At 37.3% G+C, this 19,436-nt stretch overlaps 1 long non-coding RNA gene across 1 annotated transcript in view; it reads right to left on the bottom strand.

Moving 5' to 3' along the window:
• The window catches only part of LOC138687636 (uncharacterized), a 151,855-nt gene that overhangs the window by 16,747 nt on the left and 115,672 nt on the right, over positions 1 to 19,436 (bottom strand). The window contains exon 3 of the long non-coding RNA XR_011326765.1: positions 5,912 to 6,011. This is a non-coding gene — a long non-coding RNA (uncharacterized lncRNA). The remainder of the gene's footprint in view (positions 1 to 5,911; positions 6,012 to 19,436) is intronic.

The following is a 19,436-nucleotide window of genomic DNA, read 5'->3' as shown; positions in this document are numbered from 1 at the left end:
AGATAACAGAAATTAACTGCAGTTATTTCCCCTTCTATGTTTAGGGACAGCTGTGAAGTCATAGGAAACATAGAAATTTTAAAAGATTGACTTTTCCCTGTGCTTGTAAATGGATATTTCGAAGATGTCTTGATGAATAAGCAGCTAAGAGCAGCAGTTGCCTGGAAGTGCAGGAAATGAGCCTAGCTGAACAGCAACACAGAAGTAGCAAGTTCGGTTTTCATATGGATTTATTACCTTGTTATTTGGGAGGTCTGGAGCCAAAGATATGGCTTAGAGCTTATAAAAGCAAATTGGTTTTCATACTTTCCTCCTTCTATATATTTAAGAGTGATTCTTTACCTATTTTTCTGTCTCTACTTAGTTGTGCTACATTTCCAAATGATTGAAGCCCATGATCTTTCAGTATAGTCCAGTCAGAAAAGAGACGAGTTCGGATTTAACAGCCCTAAACATTATGCAAGCTAGACTCATTCCTGCTTGCTGTTTGGTAGTGATTATCAAAACATATGTCAGAACTCCATTAAAAATCTTGTTTGGTCAGGAATTTAAAAATTAGCTATAAAATGCTGTGGGTATTGAAACAGCATATCATAACTCAGCTTAATGAGGTACACCATAAATATGCATGTACCATGTGAAGACCCCTACCCAATTATTACCTTTTTCAATAGCAGCTCTGTACTAATATCTTTGAAGAGGAACTGTTGAATCTAAGGATGATTTGAGCACTAGATACAGTATCAAAGTTTAAATGAATTTTTACACACCAACAATTTCACAAACTTCATTCCAGTTTTCCATTCACTGAGTCATTACAGGAAAAGGACCACCTTAGGCAAGAGACTTCAAACTAAAGCATTTTCACAATTTCTCAACATTTTTTAACTCTTCAAAAATGCTGATTTGGCAAAACAGAGAGGAGATGAAAAATTTCACAATTCAAAATACCTTGTAATTATTCCTGTCTTATAATTATCCCTAAAAGTGCTTGGTGTTCATTGCATGCCTTCAAAAAGCCCTTGTTAAAGTTTGGATACTTTTTTATTCTGGGGAGTAAAGAAAGAAGCAAATTCCGTTAGATGAAATCCAAAATTAATGCCAAAAATTACCCTCATTCACTATGATTTAAATACTCCCAGTCATTTCATCATCCCTAGTGGTGTAAGTAATGTCCTACTTTGCTCTGGATGGAATTAATTCCCGCACAGCCTGAGAAGTGATCTGGGATCTTTGAATACACTATGCCAGATGCAAAAGCGAAAGGTAGATTGTTGTTGTGTCCCCTAAGGATCAGAAGCTAGGGAAATATTCATGTTCCATCAAAATGTTTTTCTTCTGATGCAAGAAAAAAGTTACTGCAAGATTAAGCTCTTGATGTATCAACCGTTTCAATGCAAACAGAACTTCAAGCAAGTAATATTATCGGTGACTTCAGTGGAATTGTTAGTTGCTTGAATTAATCTCTGAGTTTATATGCTTTTTTAGAGCAAAGTCCTAGAGATTTTTACATACTTCTTTCTCTGTATGAAGAAAACCTGGATTAGATAAGGTACCTATGTTCCATTCAAACTACAACCATTAAGACATTTAAATTAAACATGATCAGTCAGCTCCAATTTAAACCTCAGCATTTGTAGACTTCTAATTATCATACAGTATGCAAAACTCATATACTAGTTTTGTTAAAGAAGCTGTGCTCATTGGCCCTAAGTGTCAAAAACCACATAATGTAGTTCTGTCCTTGTGTAAATACTCCAGGAAGCTAAACCGGTAACTTTGATTAAACAAATAAAATTGTCTCATTATTGATCTCTCACATCACTAAAATGAAGTGGAACCTCTCTTATATCAGCAAACCTGTTCTGGTCTCTCCAGTGAGGGAATATTTTGTGCATCTCTAAAATTGTATCAGTTCCAACGATGAAACTTGGGCAGCTATAGCAAGACCTAAAGAATCAGAGAGGAAAAATATTTCTCAGAAAGCTCCATCTGTTATCAGTCTAGAAGAGGACTTGTAATTTGTGAAAAACACCAGAGTGCTCCCTGAAAGGGTACTGCTTATGTTCATCTGCTAATGTTTCCAAACACTTACTATAAGCATTTCACTTACATCTGGGAAGCAATTACTAATGCATCGTGGTCTGCTGTTTAACAGCAGTGATGCAGCGAGCTATTGACAGAGAAAAACAGATTCATCTACTAAGTCATTTGCTATCCAGCAGCTGCGGTAAGGAAATTCAAATATGCAAGACAAAGCAACTAAGATCTATTATTTCTAATGGGAAATAAAAAAAAAAAAGCAGAAATAATAAGATAGGTTTTGAATGAATATCAATAGTATTTAAAGGTACAATGAAAACTCATTAATGTGGGAATGCAGCTGTGTGATGCCAACCAAGAGCTTCCCAAGACAGGTATCAAAGGGAGAACAAATACTTTAAGGCAGTGGACTGAGATGGGTCAACTTGGCAGTGGCTGGAGATGAGTCTCTTACAGAAGCACATACACTGCAATTGTTTTGTCTTCCAGTCTTAATTCAAGAGTTGGAATGAATTGATTTGAAAGGAATTTATTAAAACTTGTAGGAAAAGACTAAGATGTAGATAAGGCGAAACAAGCAGAACAAGGGCAGCTTTTTAAAATTTTTTCTTTGTGTGCAATGAGCCTGTGGCTAAACTAACTTGTTTGCAAGTATGTTTTTTCAAGTTACTTTAATCAGCAACTTCCAGAGCTTCCTAAAAGCAGGAATGCCTAAATACTCCTAAATACTCATAAATGCCTAACATAATTGGGTTCATTGGTTTGATGGAGGAGAGAGGAAACATATCCCAACTATCCAGACACGTATCCCAGCTATCCAATCTAAGGATTTATGTCTACACAACTGCAGCCAGAGAGGGGGTTATTACAACAAGGCTTTTTAACAAAGAGAAGCATTTAGCAGGGTCTAAAGCTATAACCAGAGCTAAAACCACTGTGCCATACCCTTTCCCTCAGGTATATCAGTTTTAGATGAATAAAGTTTCATTAACTTCACTGGACCTGATTTAAGTGGAACACTGGTTTCTTGGCATTTGAATCTAAGATGGACCTCACTGAAAAGATTTCTCTATGCAGCTCTTAAATACTGCACCACAACTATAAAAAATTGAAAACTCTAGTACCCTCCTGCCCATCCATGAACAAGTAGTGATTTAAACTTGCCAGTACAGTCTGCCATATCTCTGCTCCTGTTGTATCCCTGTATCTGTACCAGCCTTTCTGGTGCCAAAGTGCAGACGGAGTGGAGCCAATAAAAACATTGTGTAACAGAAAAATATTTCATAGTTACTGCTTTCGCATTGGTATAATTTCACTGGCATTAATGTAATTACCTGTGATTTACTATGGTAAAAGGATACAGAATTGAATGCAACAGATAGATGGGTAGTCTCCAATTTATGACACAATCCTTTCAAATTAAGCAAAAGGCAGCTGAAGTCTTTCCTTACTTATTTTAGACTGTACACTTTAATGGCACCTTATAAATATTTATGAAGTTCATTAACAGACATATAATATTTGAGCTTTAATTGTTTAAGGACATTAAAACTTCATTTTAATAGAGGTAATATAATTTCTGAATTCTTAGCGTACCAGCTCCAGACGTTGCATTTTTAAAACTGCCATCATGGGGTCAGAGGGTTAGCAAATGTAATTTTCCAGACCCATCTAAAATATCATTAATTCTGTCCCTTGCATATAAAATGAGCTGAGTTATCAGAGTCACAGTTTGTTTAACATATGGCAAATCCTTTAGACTCTCATCTTCTATTCCTCAAATAAACTTCTCAAGTTGACAAAACCAATTAAACTAGAACAACACGAAGTCGTATTGGGAAACTACATTCAAAATCACAAATGAGGTTAATATTCCATCATACTAATGGTTTCATTAAAGACTACTAAGCACTAATGTGCTTGATTGTATGCATCAGGGAACTTATTCTGCGGGATTCCAAACCAAAAGCCATTTTGCCATCTTTTTCATTTTATATTTACAGAACCTACTGCCCCATTTACCTGCAGATACTGCTCTTGAAAGTCAGTGGATTCTGTTCAATTCTTCATGGGAGAATAGGTCTAATGTGGTTTATTTCTTCAGCTGGAGTAGGTGGAAGAAATTTTGACAGGTTTGCTCTGTTTCATTTCTGCCAGCAGTTAAAGAAATACATTCTCTGACTACTTTGGCAAGCTTTTATTGCACCTGGTTTAAAGAGGTTTAGAGGTGCTGTTACTTCAAAGTGTTGTTTCCACAACAGTAAAACAAAATATAGCTCTTTCTCCTTTTTTTTGTTGTTGTTTTGCAGTGCAAAGAGGAACAAAATTTAGCAAACTCTTATTTCAGTCAACAGTTTCAGTGAAGAAACCTGAAGAGATTCCCTCACCCTTAAAAGAAATCAACAGAAATGTTTATCACACGATATTCCACCTGTGTCCCACACTTTTGCAGAGTTCTGCAGCAAGTGGTAGCATACCCCTGCTAGGATAGCCAAATTTTAAAAATCAGTTTGCAGTGCTATTGGGGAGCATAACCTGTGCTTCTTTCTAAGGTAGATCCTTCAATGTCCTTAGTGGCGTTTTTTCTGGACAAATTCTTATTGAAATAAACTATATCCTCTTAGAACCTTTTAAGATCTGTGGGTCTTAAAGAAAAAACTTTGAAAATCTAAAAATTGAAATCTGTCATCAGAGAGATGCCTGTAATTGAATAGCATCTATGACAGAAATAGAGCTGGCGGTGAGATTATGAATTCTAAAGGATGGCTATATATTAACACACTAATGTTAATTAGTACGTTACTAATTAAGTAACATACAGCCATTAAAATAATTTTGGTAAACTAAACAGCGTCTGACTAGGTGGAAGAGGTAGAGAAAACTCATGAGCAGCCAGTATAATCAAAAGTCTGGCAGAGACCAGCTCTGTGAAGAAGGTTTCAATGGAATGAAATGAACTGAGAGAAAGTTATGCAGTAGTTATTATTACTTTTAAGATCATAGAAATATTGATTAGAAAGGATCCCTGGAGATCATCTGCTCCAACTTCCCACTAGAAATGGGCCTGTTGCAAAGAACAGATGATGTCAACCTTGGCTTTATGAACCCACATCATAGAAACCTCCATGGATGGGAGATTCCAGAACCTTTCTAGGAAATTTTGTTGTGGTACCACACTACTTCACTAGTGAAAAGGTTTTTCCCAACATGTCCATTCTGAACCTCCCAATCTGCAACTTAGCGCCATTACCCTGTGCTGTACCATCCACCACAGAAGGCTTTGGCTCTGTTGGCTTTGGCATTCCCTGTCAAACAGTTGAAGGTTGCTCTTAGGTTACAAAGTCTTCTCTTCAGGTTGAACACTTGCTTTCAGTCCCTGACCATCCTTTCACCCCCAATTACACCTTTCCTGGTTTCTTAATATCCTTCTTTAATTGGCCTCGGTATTTCACATGTAGCCCCACCAGTGTCAGGTGGTGAAGGATAACAACTTCTGTCAGTCTTCTTGCCATGCTTCTCCTCACATAGCCACACCTGCAGTTTGTGACATTTACAGTGAGAGCACACTGGTTGATCGTGCTCAGCTTGATGGCCACCATAAACCCCATGTCTTTTTCAGCAGGGCTGTTCCCATCCTATACTGATGCACGGGCTTACTCCACCCCAAGTGCAAAACGTTTTGGTGGCATTTCACAAGGTTCTCATTGTCCCCATCCTCAAGAGCCCTCTGTATTGAAGCTCAAGCATTTGGCAATTATTCCTCCTCCTTTAGTATCATCCACAAATTTATAGAGGGTACACTACATTTTTCTAACTATGACTTTCTAAATATGCTGCAATACATGGTTCTGCCTTGCCTATTACTTACCCTTGTCACTGTTATAGAGGGAATTGTCTTGCAGTCAGAATCCAAGTCACATCTGCCAGGACGATCACAGCTGAGTCAAGATTCCCTCTCAGTAACCAGCCTGTAGGCAAAATAAATGTTAAGCCCAAGAAGTGACAGCACTGAGTGACAGTTTTAGAACATTTTGTTAAGATTTTTTAGTATGGAAGGTAGATATTGCAAAATTAATAGTGGAGCTAAAAGTTTCAGGGAATTCTTTCAGCTTCTTCATATAATTAGTTTAAAACATAATAAAACCTAAAAAATCTAAGATCTCTGTTTCAGTGTCTTCTAGATGAAATAATTTTGGTTTGAGTTTAAAGCTATGTTTTCATTTAGAAACTGATGAATGAAGAGAGTCAAAATGTAGAAGTGTCTGTTTAGTTGAAAAACTATTTCTCGCTTTTTTAAAGGAAAACTGTTATCCCCAAACTGGTGAATCTGCTATTGATACAGATGCAGTCATGACCCAAAATCAAAAGCCTATCAAGGTACACTTCAAGGTTCCAGGAGACATCTAAGACTCACAAAAGTCTTTTATAACCATGGTAGTATCCTCTACCATCTCTCTTTTCATCATTCTCTGTGAGTGTGGTTTTTGTACATCTGAATATGACTGAATACAAGTCAACAATGTAATGGCAAATTGTTTCTCTAAATTATAGCAACCTTTCTCAAATTCATAGTAGATTTCTAGTATGGTTTTACTGATCCTGTACAGATTTGTCCGTTTGTGTCTATTTCACATGCTGCTTACACAAGGATTTCAGGGCAACTAACCCTTGGGAAGGTGTGTGAACAAGAATCCTCAAAAAGGAGAAATCCAGGTGCAAAAGACAAAAGCAGAGACTGACCTGTAGGCATTGGAGCTGAGCCCTGTGCAAGTGCCCCAGACTTCACAGATACCCCAGATTTGTTTCTCCATATGGCCTGTAATCAGTGGGCCAAAACACTGCCTGTTTTGAAACTATGTCAATCTCATCCTACTTCTAGATGGCATTATAGCAGCCTTGCTTTCTATACCAAAGGGCCGGTCTAATTCAGAGTGAAGTTTGGTTGACAGATAAGAAATAAAACAAGACAGATACAGTCCTGAAAAGTAACAACCATGATTACTTTAATGGAGCAATTCCAAAAAAAACAGTATTCAGTGGTTACTATAGTGGAGCAACTCCAATAAACGTATTCAGTGGTTGTATTTAATTGAACTCTTAGGATTTGTCTGCATTTGGAAGTTTACCAAAATAGCTAGTCAAGAATAATTACCATGCTAGGCTCTCTAATTCAGCTTTAAAGTGTCTTTTTCCTATTCAGTATAACCTATGCTGGAACTATGCCTGAAGAGCTGTTTTGGAAGAATTCTGAGCAGATAAATCCTTATAATTGTGTAAGAGCCACATAATGTAATACACAAGGACAAAGCAATGAACATCCAGCCCAGAAAAGATCTCAAATTTTTATTTATCTCTATCAAAATAGTCAAATGTGACTAAATTATGCACAATGAATTGTGAGTTAAAAAAAAAACTGAGAAGTGGCATCTCACATACCTCAGATCACTCAAGTTCTTAAAACCTACAAGCTTTGATTTAACTACCTTTATAAGACTTCATTAATACTTGATAATTACCTTAAGATGACACAGATTTCATTTTATCTGCAATTTCTTTCATCCAGTTTGGCTACTAAAGTTCATTTCTTGGCATGTGTTTATTCAAATACCTTAAAAGATCACTATCTTTTGTACTGAGAACATGTCCCTGTGACATTTATAGGCCATTCTTAAGCAGCTAAGGCACTGCTAGATCAGTGAAAAAAAATTGTTAATATATAACCCATCCCTCAATGTCTCCTGGAGACAGAATAACAGGGGTTGTTGCTGGCTCATATTCAGGTGAAAGCCTTTAGCATAGAGGGACCTATATTTACCTACAGAGACTCTTTGGGATTCACAGATGCCACAAGTCAAACCGGGCACAGAAAAACACAGTCAAGGCAGATGAAGAAAAAAGTCAGACGGACTCGAGTCCATGAAGAACTTGGAAGAGAAGTATAGGTCTCGCGTGTTTATTTCTAGCATTGGATCAGTGAAGGAATAAGAATACTGGCTGCACAAGAGACAGTGTTTCAAGAGAAGCAAGTGCAGGACTCCTTAGAGAAGGATGCTTAATAGCCAAAGAATGCTTAACACTGGCAAAGCAACTGAGGGGAACAGTTTTAGAGCATTTTAGTCTTGATTTTGTTTCGATTTCTTGTAATGATGTTCAGAAACCTTGGCAAATTGACACTGAGAAGTGACAAAAATTTCCTTGAAATAAAGTATAAATATGGTGCCCAGTGGCTGGAGCTCTAAGACAGACCGTGCCCAAACTCCAAGATAGTCTTGCATATCAAGAAGAGATCCCATTATATCTGGCATAGCAGTGAAGATCTAAAGAAAAGGAGCTGAACCTAGAGGACTCAGGGAAACTGCAAAATAATTTGGTAGCTCTTTGGACATAAGTCTGTATCACTCACATGGATCTCCTGTTCATGCTTGAGAACACCAAGGGGAGTTCACCTTCTCTCTCATCCCTCAGACCTCCAGGGCTTCTTCCCTGGTCGTCCTGGCTGGAGACCGTGGCTGTGTGAGAAGCAGCATGGAGAAGGCAACAACAGAACAGGAGAGCCAAAGCATGGAGAAAAGTTCTACAGATCAGTGAATGTAATAGGCACCCAGGTGCTATTTTAGGAAAGAATAAGGAACGGTATCATTCTGTAAATGATTTGAGTGCTCCATCCCTGTTTTTATTTTTAAACACTTGTTACTGTTTTGGGGAGTTTTATAAAACAGCGAAGGGGTGGAGTAAATGAAATTTGTGTGGCTCGCTACATCAGTTCAGGGCAATAACACATGCCAGTTTTAGTCACATGATTGCATTTGGCTTCACTGCAGTAAATCGTGTCCTGTCACTACACATTACATACCATTATACACCCAGTTGACTTTGATGCTTTGGAGGAGACTAATTCATCTAGTTAGTTTTACAAGAAAGTAAGTTGATTAATCTAGCATGGGTCACAACATGAAGTCTGAATGCGTGTGTCCATTTTTATGGATAATCGCGGGATCATATAGGGCTGCAGGAATCTCAATGTATGAAATCCATTTTGAAAAAAAAAGCAGTGATGCTAACAAAGGCCAGGCAAGTGCTGCCACTTTCTTCTAACAGTCCACTAAAGCTCTGTAACAAGAAGTAACCCCTTTCCTTATTATTCCACATATGTTTTCCTCTTTCCCAGCCCTTATGAAAATTAGCCAGAATGAGAAGTGGAAGTTCGCTAGAAACTACGGTACTAATTTCCAGGAGTAGGGTCTCCGTTTGCTGAACACCCCTAGCCCCAAAGTGCCACCCCATCTACAAACTAAATGTAAGCGCCTGCAGCTCAGTTCATTCCAAAATGCATTGCGTTACTGCACTGCTACATCTTTAACACAACTATAAATAAGCCTTGGCTGCTGCTTCTTGTTTTTTCATAGCTAGTGCAATGAAACTCTGCAGTAACAATTCTGACAATGCAAAGGAAGTATCTCAGCTAGTATAAATCAGGGTTATTTCACAAAAGGCAATGGACTGAAGCTAGTTTATGGCTCCTGGAGATGGGGATCAAAATAGTATTAGCGTGAAACCTGCTGCATGGAGCTATTTAGAATTATTTGTGAAGTACCTAATCCCCAGAAACTTCTTTTGTGGTTATTAATCACAATATGCTTGTTATCCTGACCTGCTAATAGAGTGTTTGGGGAAAGATTGCACTCCTAGTACAAAATTCTGCCTCATCTTTTCATACTGTACATGGTTTTATTATTTTGCTTTACTGTAAATGACATGAAATCAAACAAACCCCACTTTAATATTATATCAACACGGAAAGCTACCTTGGAAATCCTGTGGCCCACTGAGGTTCTAATCAGCCATTCTTTGTAAATTTACAGAAGTGGGAGTACAGATGTTTGACTTATTATCACCAGTTTTGACCACTGTAGCATTCACTTCCAGATGCACAAGTTCAAAGTTTTCAGCTTTCCCTTTTTAAAAAATCTAGGTCATCTTGAGAATGGTATCAGAAAATTCTTACCATTCTTGGAACTATTTCTTTTATAAAATGTCAGATCACCACAAGATATAGTGAAGATTATGGGATCTATTTGAAAACTAATTGAAAGAAATCCTTTTGTAGACTCCATAGTTCACAGAATTCTGTAAGGCAGATGCTGAGGAAAAGGCAGACCTCAAATTTCGGTGTCATCACAAGAAATTGTACTTTGTAAGTGTGCCTACTGCTAATAATCACTGCCAGGCAGATACATTCTCAAATGCTGGAAAGGGACATTTGGTCTCTGGCTGCTGAAGTGAAGACATTGCCTTCTGAAGTGCCAACATCTTTCATCTTTCTCCCACGATACTAGAGTAGTTGGATGATTTGAAAATGTCTTCCTTCTAAGTGGGCTGCTGCTTTCATACCCATGTAAGTGTCTGAGGGTTCTAGCATAATAGTGAAGATAAACTGAGGATACTGTGGTATAACAAATTCCTACAAACAGACACTCAATTAACTTGAAAATGAACAGAAGCTACTGTCTTAGATCCTTTCTCTCTTTATTACTAATTTTTCCCTTCCTGGCATGTCTTCATTTCAGAGCCGATATTGAAGTATATATTAAGGGTACAATTTAATTCTCATATTATGCCTATTATATAATATCAGAGAATTTTTAATAGGTCATGAACTACTGCATGATAATAATCTGTGCCTATCTGCAAAGATTTTTACAGGAAGTCATAGGACACAATAGAATATAATTTAAAAAAATATGAGTAATGTTTTACTGCAAGCATATGTTCCTTAATAAATATATTATCCTCAAAATTCAAATCTGTATTTGGGATTCAGTCCTTCTGGATAGCCAGTCAGTAAAGCATGAACCATGATTTACGCTAGATAGTAAGATAAATTCAACTGATACGATTGTTCACGGTATTTTCTACTTTACATTTGACAGTTCCATAAACATACACTCAAATATTTCTTCCCTCTAATGAGAGAAGCAAAGCTAATCCCAAATATTCACAAGGCAAGAACAAAATACTAAACTCAAACTCTGAGGTGAGTTATTGATAATAACTCTTATTGAAATAAATTATTGAAATAAATTTTTATTGAAATAAAAACTTGTTCATTTTCTCGAGAAGTTTTGCTTCCTTGCATATATTTCTAACTCAAATTGAGGATCTGCTTCCAGCACTCAAATTAGCATTACAGTAATTATTTGTCAGTGCATTCATCTTGCCTGAAATTTTATGAAAAGTTTTGATAGTGGATGCTAGAGTGAACCATAATTTAAGTTAGAGTCCAAATAGTGCAGCTCGTACAAAACTGTAGCAGAATTTTTAGTCATTGAGTAACATGCCATAATGTCACTGAGCCACCTCTATTGGTATTGCACTATCTCAGTTCTGCCGATAGGGAACAGAAGCAGAGTAGCTAAATGATTTGTTTAAAGACAACAGTGCAAGTCAATGTGAAATAGGGAAGGAAGTAATTTTATTCATCCCAGAGTCAATTCTGCACTTCCATGTGCAGCCTCCAAATGAATTTTGCAAGTCCAGTTACAAAACCAAAATTTTCTACCTGACAAATACACAAATACACTGCTAATATGAGAGTCCAGGAAATGGCAGAGAAATGGGAAAAACTTTTTACCCTCAGAAATTAGCTTGAAGAATGATAAGAAAGCAAAAGAAAGCTGGGTTATCTTCACTTTGGATTCACAAGTTTCTTGGGTTTGAGTAGATTGATCGTTGCATACCACCACGTGGAACGTAAAAAACATAGGCACAGAAGTATGACATTGCCTTAAAATTGTGAGGCTTAGTGAAACCTGGGATATCAAGGAACTTGCACGTTTCTTTCCTGCTTTTTTCTATTTTAATAACTGTTTTCTAAGTGGTATAGACCAAACTACATTGCTGGTCACATTTTCAAAAAGATTTCAATCCATTACGTTAGGTTGGTTGGTTTGGAGAACAAAACATTTTCTGTCAATTGGTTTATTCTTCTTTCTGTAGCGTAAAGTATTTGTATTTGGTCCTTGTAATCTTTTATGCTTATATAGTGACAATGTCAGAAAAACGAAGTCCACATTTGTAATGAACGCACCAGCTCATGGTTGTTTCTCCATGATACCCGAGCCCCCATTTTTGTGCATAGTGAAAACTTCGTGCAAGCTGAAGCTATGCCACACACGTGTAGAATAATAACAGCCCATTTATTCAGGTTTTGCTGACCACAGAATACTAGGGAAACGCTGAGGATAAGGTGAACATCTTACTTCGATGAAGTTGTGACTGTCTTCTGCAAGTCTTTTTCGTACTTTCTAAGGCCTTGGGTTTGGTATGCTGGCTGCTCAACTAACCTCCTAAAGGACGTACGTGCAAAGCACCTTTCCTATGGCATTGAGCTTTTGGGCTGAGTTTCATCTGGAACAATTCTGTGCCAGAATGGGCTATTTTTCATTTTGACAAGTAGAAAGGCAAAAGAATGTAATAAATGGAAAACGTTCACCTGACACAAATCTTTCAATGCAGTCACACAATCATAGAAATGTGTGGTTGGTAGAGACCTTAAGAGGTCATAGAGTCCATGTCCCTGCGCCAAGACAGGATCAGTTATGACCGTCATTAGTGATAATTATTTCTCCAACACAGCAGCACTGACAACACCACACCTTGACCACACAGTCTGTACCAAAGCTGCCATATCCTCACTGTTAGAAAAGGCCTTTTTCTGAATGTCAAACTTCAGTCTTTCTTGCCAGAATTTCAATCCTATTCAGCATGAACAGGGAGGACAGACTAGTCCTGTCCACCTTGCAACATGAAGACTGTGTGAGTTGTTTCTTTAACAAGTTGGGGGGGGGCGGGTTATATATTGGGAGATGCCTCAGTTTGCTTTAAGTTTTCTCTTCCTCAGGCTAGCCAAACCCAGTTCTTTCCTTTTTTCTTTTTTTTTCCTTACAGATTATAGTTTCTACACTACTGATCAACCCTCTCACTTTTCTGTAGACTTTCTCTACCTTTCTCAAACTGCAGTGGCCAAAACCAGACCAGGTGGGATCTTGTTTGTGATTGAGGGACTGGGAGGAGAGCCAACGATCCTTGCTTTTACACCCCATTACAAGTGACTCCTTTTGCAGAAATATGCTATTATTAACTCACGTTCAGCCTGTGGGTGACTTGTTCTTACTCCATGCCCTCTCAGGAGTTCCCATTCTGTAATTATACAGTTGACATTTCTGTCTGCATAGGAATTAGTACGTAGGACTGTCCTTGCTGAACTCTGTCCTAGCTGATTCAGACCATTTCTTCAGACTATCAAGATTTTAAGTTCTAATCCTGTTCTCTAATACAGTTTTAGTCCACGTTCCTCTGCAATGCCTGTAAATTCAGTAAGCACACTATCTATTCCATCAATTAAATCATTATTGAACACACTGAAATCTGACTTCTGCAGACCACTACTTGGTACATTTTGACCCTGATTCAGTGAATAAAACCTACCCAGGAAAAGTCCAGTGGGCTGTTTTGTATCCAACCTATAGTAAACATGCAGACATTTTCTGTATTTAGGAAAATGTCTTGTAAATTACTGACAAACTCTTAAGTCCAAATTCATGACATCTCCTGGTTCTGCTCTGCTCATAATGTCCATTACCTTTCCAGAGAGATACATTGGTTTGGCTGACATAGTTTGTTCTTGGAAGATTCACACAGCCTATGAGACACATGATTACATGCCAGGTATTTCACAAAGAGTATGTGATCATTTATAAACATCATAAAAACTGAATGTCATAAAATGTCATAAAAATCGAAGTTTAGCATATATTCTTGGAATTTATTTTCTTAGAATCTATCATTCTTTTCTCCTTTTGCTGTAAAGACAGAAACTATTTGCATTTCTCCTCTCTTGAAACACTCCTATCATCCTTTCAAATGTAATTATCTTAACTGCTTGCAGTTAACTGATGCAGAAAGAGTGTTGAAATACCATCCTTTTTGGTATCATGGACTGAAAGCTTTTGTTCCTCATTGAGTAGATCAGCATTTTCCTTGGTCATCTTTTTACTATTAAAGCACATCTGAAGTGATTTCTTAATCTTTCCTGGTAGTTGTATCTTACTTTACAACTCAACCTGTATCATCTTTACATGTTTGTTATTCTTCATGGCATTTGCTCTTAGTAACCTGGACTTATTTTTCTTTGCCTGTTTGTTTTCATCTTCTATTACAGGCCAACAAGGAATTTACTAGCCTATTCCCATTTCTTTTGCCAGGAGCCTAAGAATATTTATAGAGGAAATAAACTAATTATCTAATCCAGTACTTTCCTTTTGAACATTGTCACTTATTTACTTACCACTTTATAAAATTTGTACTATGTCCTATCCTACCCAAATTAACACATAATTTCACAAGTGATACTGTATCAACTACTACAGCAAAAAAAAAGTTCAATTTACTGCAATTTCTTCTATTGCCTTTTTTTGGATTATAAATGTTAATATCAAAGAAAAATATGAGATTATTCTAACAATATACTTTTTGTACACTTACATTTTTTCTCTTTTTTCTATTTTACTTCTATGTTTAAGCTGTTCTCTCCTACAAATCTCTTTCCAAAGCTTTGTCTTCCATCTAATTCAAACCAAACAACTGGTTTGGGTCTTATCACTTCTCCCTCAACTTCTTTAATAATGTATGTACTGCATTTTTCAGTTTCCTGCTCCAACATGCACTCCTAAACAGAAGTGTAATAACATATTTCTTGTTCTTAATGCAGAGTCCTGCTCCAGGCTTCTGTTTTCAGAATATTAGGATGGAAATTATGCAGAACTCCCACTTCTCTGCAAGTAAACAGAAATTTCTGGGGCCTGAGGGTAGTCAAAGTAATACAATTTTGTTCATATAGTCTCAATTGCCCTTAAATCAACATCCCATATTGTATCCTTTCTCTCCTTTAGATCTCTCATTTGATCAGACACTTGATTATACTGTAAATAGTTGCATAAAAACATCAAATGAAGATGTGATTGATACTGCCAGCAAATGAGGCAAAGCATCACAGACAGAACTTCATAAGTTTATAATAAAAAGAAACTACTCTTACCTTATTCCCTCTACAAGCAAGACATTTAAACATAGTTAACTGTATGTTAATAGTATTATAATTCAGAAGCAGTAATCTGATGAAAAGAAAAGAAATATTCCACCAAGAGAAATATTGAAAAAACACAGTGCAAGTTGCAGGGATCTCCCTCTCTTCTGAGTGAGGGCTGGTCAGTGAGATGTTGAACAAAAAGCTATTCATCCATCTGTAGTTTATATTTTTTCAGTACTCTGTTTTAATTAACCTGGTACTATATCTCTACATATTTATAAATTTATAAAACTGGAATGGACTGAGGTCTTCCTTAGTATTACACGTTGTAATTCTGGGGGCAGTACCTCGTCTCTGATTGCAGTGAATTCCTGACACTTTTTGCCAGGATAGTTTCTGACTATTTCCTCTTCCCTGGCCTCTTCACCTGTCTTCTCTTTGCCCATATTCTCAATGCCATTATCTTCACAGAGACACCAACCTTGCTGAGCACTGAGGCACGCTGTCAAGAACCATGTGCATCCCTTCCCTGCCACACAGCGGCCCCACTCCCTCCTTGCTTCCTACTTATTTCAGAAAGTATTCCGATATATTTCCATACCCTTCACAAGGCCTATCCCAGCTTGATATTTGGTAGTTCTCATTTTAGCCCTAGGCTGTTTGGCCCATAACACATCTGTATATGGTCCAAAAGCATAGACTAAAAATGAGCCCACACAATATCAAAACCTATTCTACTAGTTAACAACAACATTCTTTTCATCCTTCATAGCCTCCAGTCTTGACTCTGGATTTATTAAGAATAAATAGGAATGTGTTATGTACCTTACCAATTTGGTAGATGCTTGGGCAGGGGGGATTAACCAGAGAAAGCATTATTCTGAAGAAAATACATTTTATGCAAAGTTAAATGTATTTGTTTCAAACTGTTATATTGGCAGAAAGGCTTTAAGACAGCTAAACCAGAAAAAGTCATTAAGCAACCGTCATAAAATCTCACAGACACTAACAAGGGTTAAGAGTTTCACTAGATTAAGAATATCCTGATAACTTTCACACAACATAAAGTCACTGCTTCAAGAAAGCATCGTGGGTTGGGTTTTTGTTGGCTTTTTTTCAAAACAAATACCTTAATTGTGTTAATTTATTTTAGGAATGTAAAAGATGCATATGAATAATTCAGTTTTCAACATCCGGTATTCAGTTTAAATTATTGTCCTTTTCAAGGATAGAGCTTTCCATTTTATGCATGCCAAGAGACATGATTAAAAATATAGGAGCTACCTACGTTCACAGGGCACTGGAGGAATCTACTGCAGAATATTTTTGTCACATTTACTAGCTCTTAGCAAGGTGATTAGCTCTGAGAATAAGAGCAGTGTTACTGAAAAGTATATTTCTCTATTCCCCGGTCTTTTCCATACTGCCTGTTGTGGAAGTTTCTTGGCAATGATTGTCATTCAGACTTGGCTTTATAGTCAAAGGGGACCCAACATGAGGTCAAAACTTTGACCTCAGCACCGCAGTCTGGAAGTAGTAATAAGAAAAATGCCATCTGCTGATCACTTCATCCCCTCTCCAGTGCACAGTTTCTGATTACCCAGAGTGCTTGTTGTTGTCTTCACCTTGCTTTTGCGTGCAGCTAACATGCTCGATATTTGAATGTCCTTTCCTAGAAATGTAATCTATTTAGTATTGCCGTCCATGACATCAGGCTGGATCAGCATCTTAAAGACTACGACTGGGAAGCAGTGACTCTGCACTGCCCAGAAATACAGTGTGGAGCTGTGAATCAGAGCATCTGTGAAAGCTAACAACTAAAACGACTTCATTTTGCCTGCTAAATTATGTGTCAAAGCTTCCAGATTCCTATATTGCAGCTTGAACCCTGGCACAGAACTAAGTGGTGCTTCTCTATTTCTCAGTATAACAACAAGAATTTGGCTCACTGCTGCTTCGCTTTTGGGGCTCTCTTCCCCGGGGCATTCACAATTGTCTCAGAATTCACAAAAGTTTCCTTGAAATTTTGGCTCTTCCATGTGGGGAAAAAAAAAAAAAGTGATTTTTCATGAACAGTGATTTTAAAGTGATCTTTCTTGGGAAATCAGACCTTTTCTCTTTTGCGAGTAGCTTTTTTTACATGAGAAAAAGAACCTTTAAGCAGCTCTAAGGATGGGGCTTCTTCACACTAATGTCTTGCCATTTGCTTGTGCAATTTATTTCACATAATTTAGCACCTATTTAGCAATGGCATTATTTTAGATGTTATTGTGTATTGTGCTATTGTCTATTGGTTTGCTGGCCAATAAAGCCAAAATGCCTCATGTCTTGGAATCTAACAGTTCTTATTAATTTAATGTTACACTTTAAAATCGAGAAACTGAAAGAAATTATCAGAACAATCTAGCCCACAATTTCAGTGCTAATGGCAAGAGAGATGGCAAGAATGGGCCCATAATTTTTTTTTCAGGTGTTGACATTTCAAATTTCAAGAACAAAAAATTCCTTCAGATTTGTGATTTCTTAAAAGACCCTTGTGTTAGTGATCTTTAACCCTTACACTAACAAATGCAGTGCTGGATGAAGTAAATCTTTACACAACTGCACCTATTGAACTCACCCCGCAGCAGAAGTTGGAATAATCATACGATTCTAAGTGCCAACCAAGAGTTTGTAGAACACTCCATAATAGAAATTTCAGTTCTTCGTTCTGGGGGGGCAGCTCAATGGGTCTGTCAGCTAGCATCTGAGGCTATTATTGTTTTATTATTATACTGGGTTATTATTGCAGCTAATTATATTGGTAAACCTGTAACCATTGATAATGCCACAAATTCAGGAAAAAATCGAACTGATACCAACTTGAGAGAACAGAATTCAGCTACTGGTCTGGAATAACCAGCTGAACTTCCCTCTGTAAAATTTCTGCAATCAAACTGAAAGGCAGAATGGTAAATTCTTGGCAATGTATCTGTGTTTTGAATGTGTATTCAATACTGTGCACTCGTCCTGTCCTTTATAAAGCACAGCTCTTCCCATATCTACACCACTTACTCATATTAAAGCCTTGTCCACAAGCCTACATACAGGAAGAATTGGATAATGACCCAGTTCTGCTATTGATTGAAACTTTAAAGCTCTTGCTTTTTCAGTTATTTGTGAGGTTCTGTTTGATGTTGTTGGCTTATTTGTGAGGTTTTGTTTGATGTTATTGGGTTAGTTTGAGTATGTTATAAGTAAATGTTGCTGGGTGGCACAATCTGTCCTAGAAATATCAATAATGTAATAGCTGCAGTGAAAAAGAGCACATTATTCTTGCGGTACTTATAAAGTAGACACAAATCATTTTTATGTGCTATAGTTAAATATAAATTATAGATAAAAACATCCCTTTTATTTACAGAAATATATAGAAGAACAGACCACATGCTGAGAATGGGAACTGTCCTGGCCATCTCTCTTCCAGTAAAAAATTACTCTTTACAGTACATTTTCTCTTGATTTGCCCAGCCCCTAGCTAGGTATCTCTAGTGCTATGGTTCTCCTTTAGAGATTAATAGGCTTTACTAGTGAGAAACTTCTCATGGTAGTCAGCCAGAGTCTCCCTTTCTCCAATTTACCTGATAAGACCTTGATCCATATTGTAGCTCAGGGTGAAAACTGTAGTGCCCCAAGTTGCCTGGCACTCTCTTATTCAGTGCACTGACAGCCATACTTTCAACTTGCAAGAAAATAATTTTCCCCTATGAAGTTCAGCTTTAGCAAGTCATTTGCTAAAGCATAAGTGCAAAAACCATGGCAGGGACACTGTTTTGTGTGAATGTTTCTCAGATTGGATACACTGCTTAGAGAATATTCTTTTTTGGAATGGGATACTCACAGTTATTATTGTTCTTAAATTTAAGTGGTGCTTCAACCTAATGGGGTGCCTTTTCCTTGGTACTATGTACTTGCACAGCAAGAGATGATCCTCACTGCAGTTAATATTTATCATTTCCAGTGAAACTCAGGAATTCCAGGTACAGGCTAAGACTGTGCTGGACAAAGTACTGTAGAGAAAAAGAAGAGAAAAAGTCCCACTTAGCATTGTAAACAAACAGACAAAAAGTGAGAGTAGGAATAGAATAACATCATTAAAATGATTTATCCAATGTCACGCAGCAAGTCAAAGGAACTTTTGTGAATAGGATGCGGATTTTCTGATTCTCACTCTTGTTCTCTGACAACAATATGCTGCTTTTCCCAAAACCACAATTTCTACCACTTTACTTTGCTTTTTTCCCAGCTTAACTTCAGATGCATGAAT

Source organism: Haliaeetus albicilla, chromosome 11 (assembly GCF_947461875.1).
Source record: "Haliaeetus albicilla chromosome 11, bHalAlb1.1, whole genome shotgun sequence".
Lineage (NCBI taxonomy): Eukaryota > Metazoa > Chordata > Aves > Accipitriformes > Accipitridae > Haliaeetus > Haliaeetus albicilla.
This window is presented reverse-complemented; position numbering and strand designations above follow the sequence as displayed.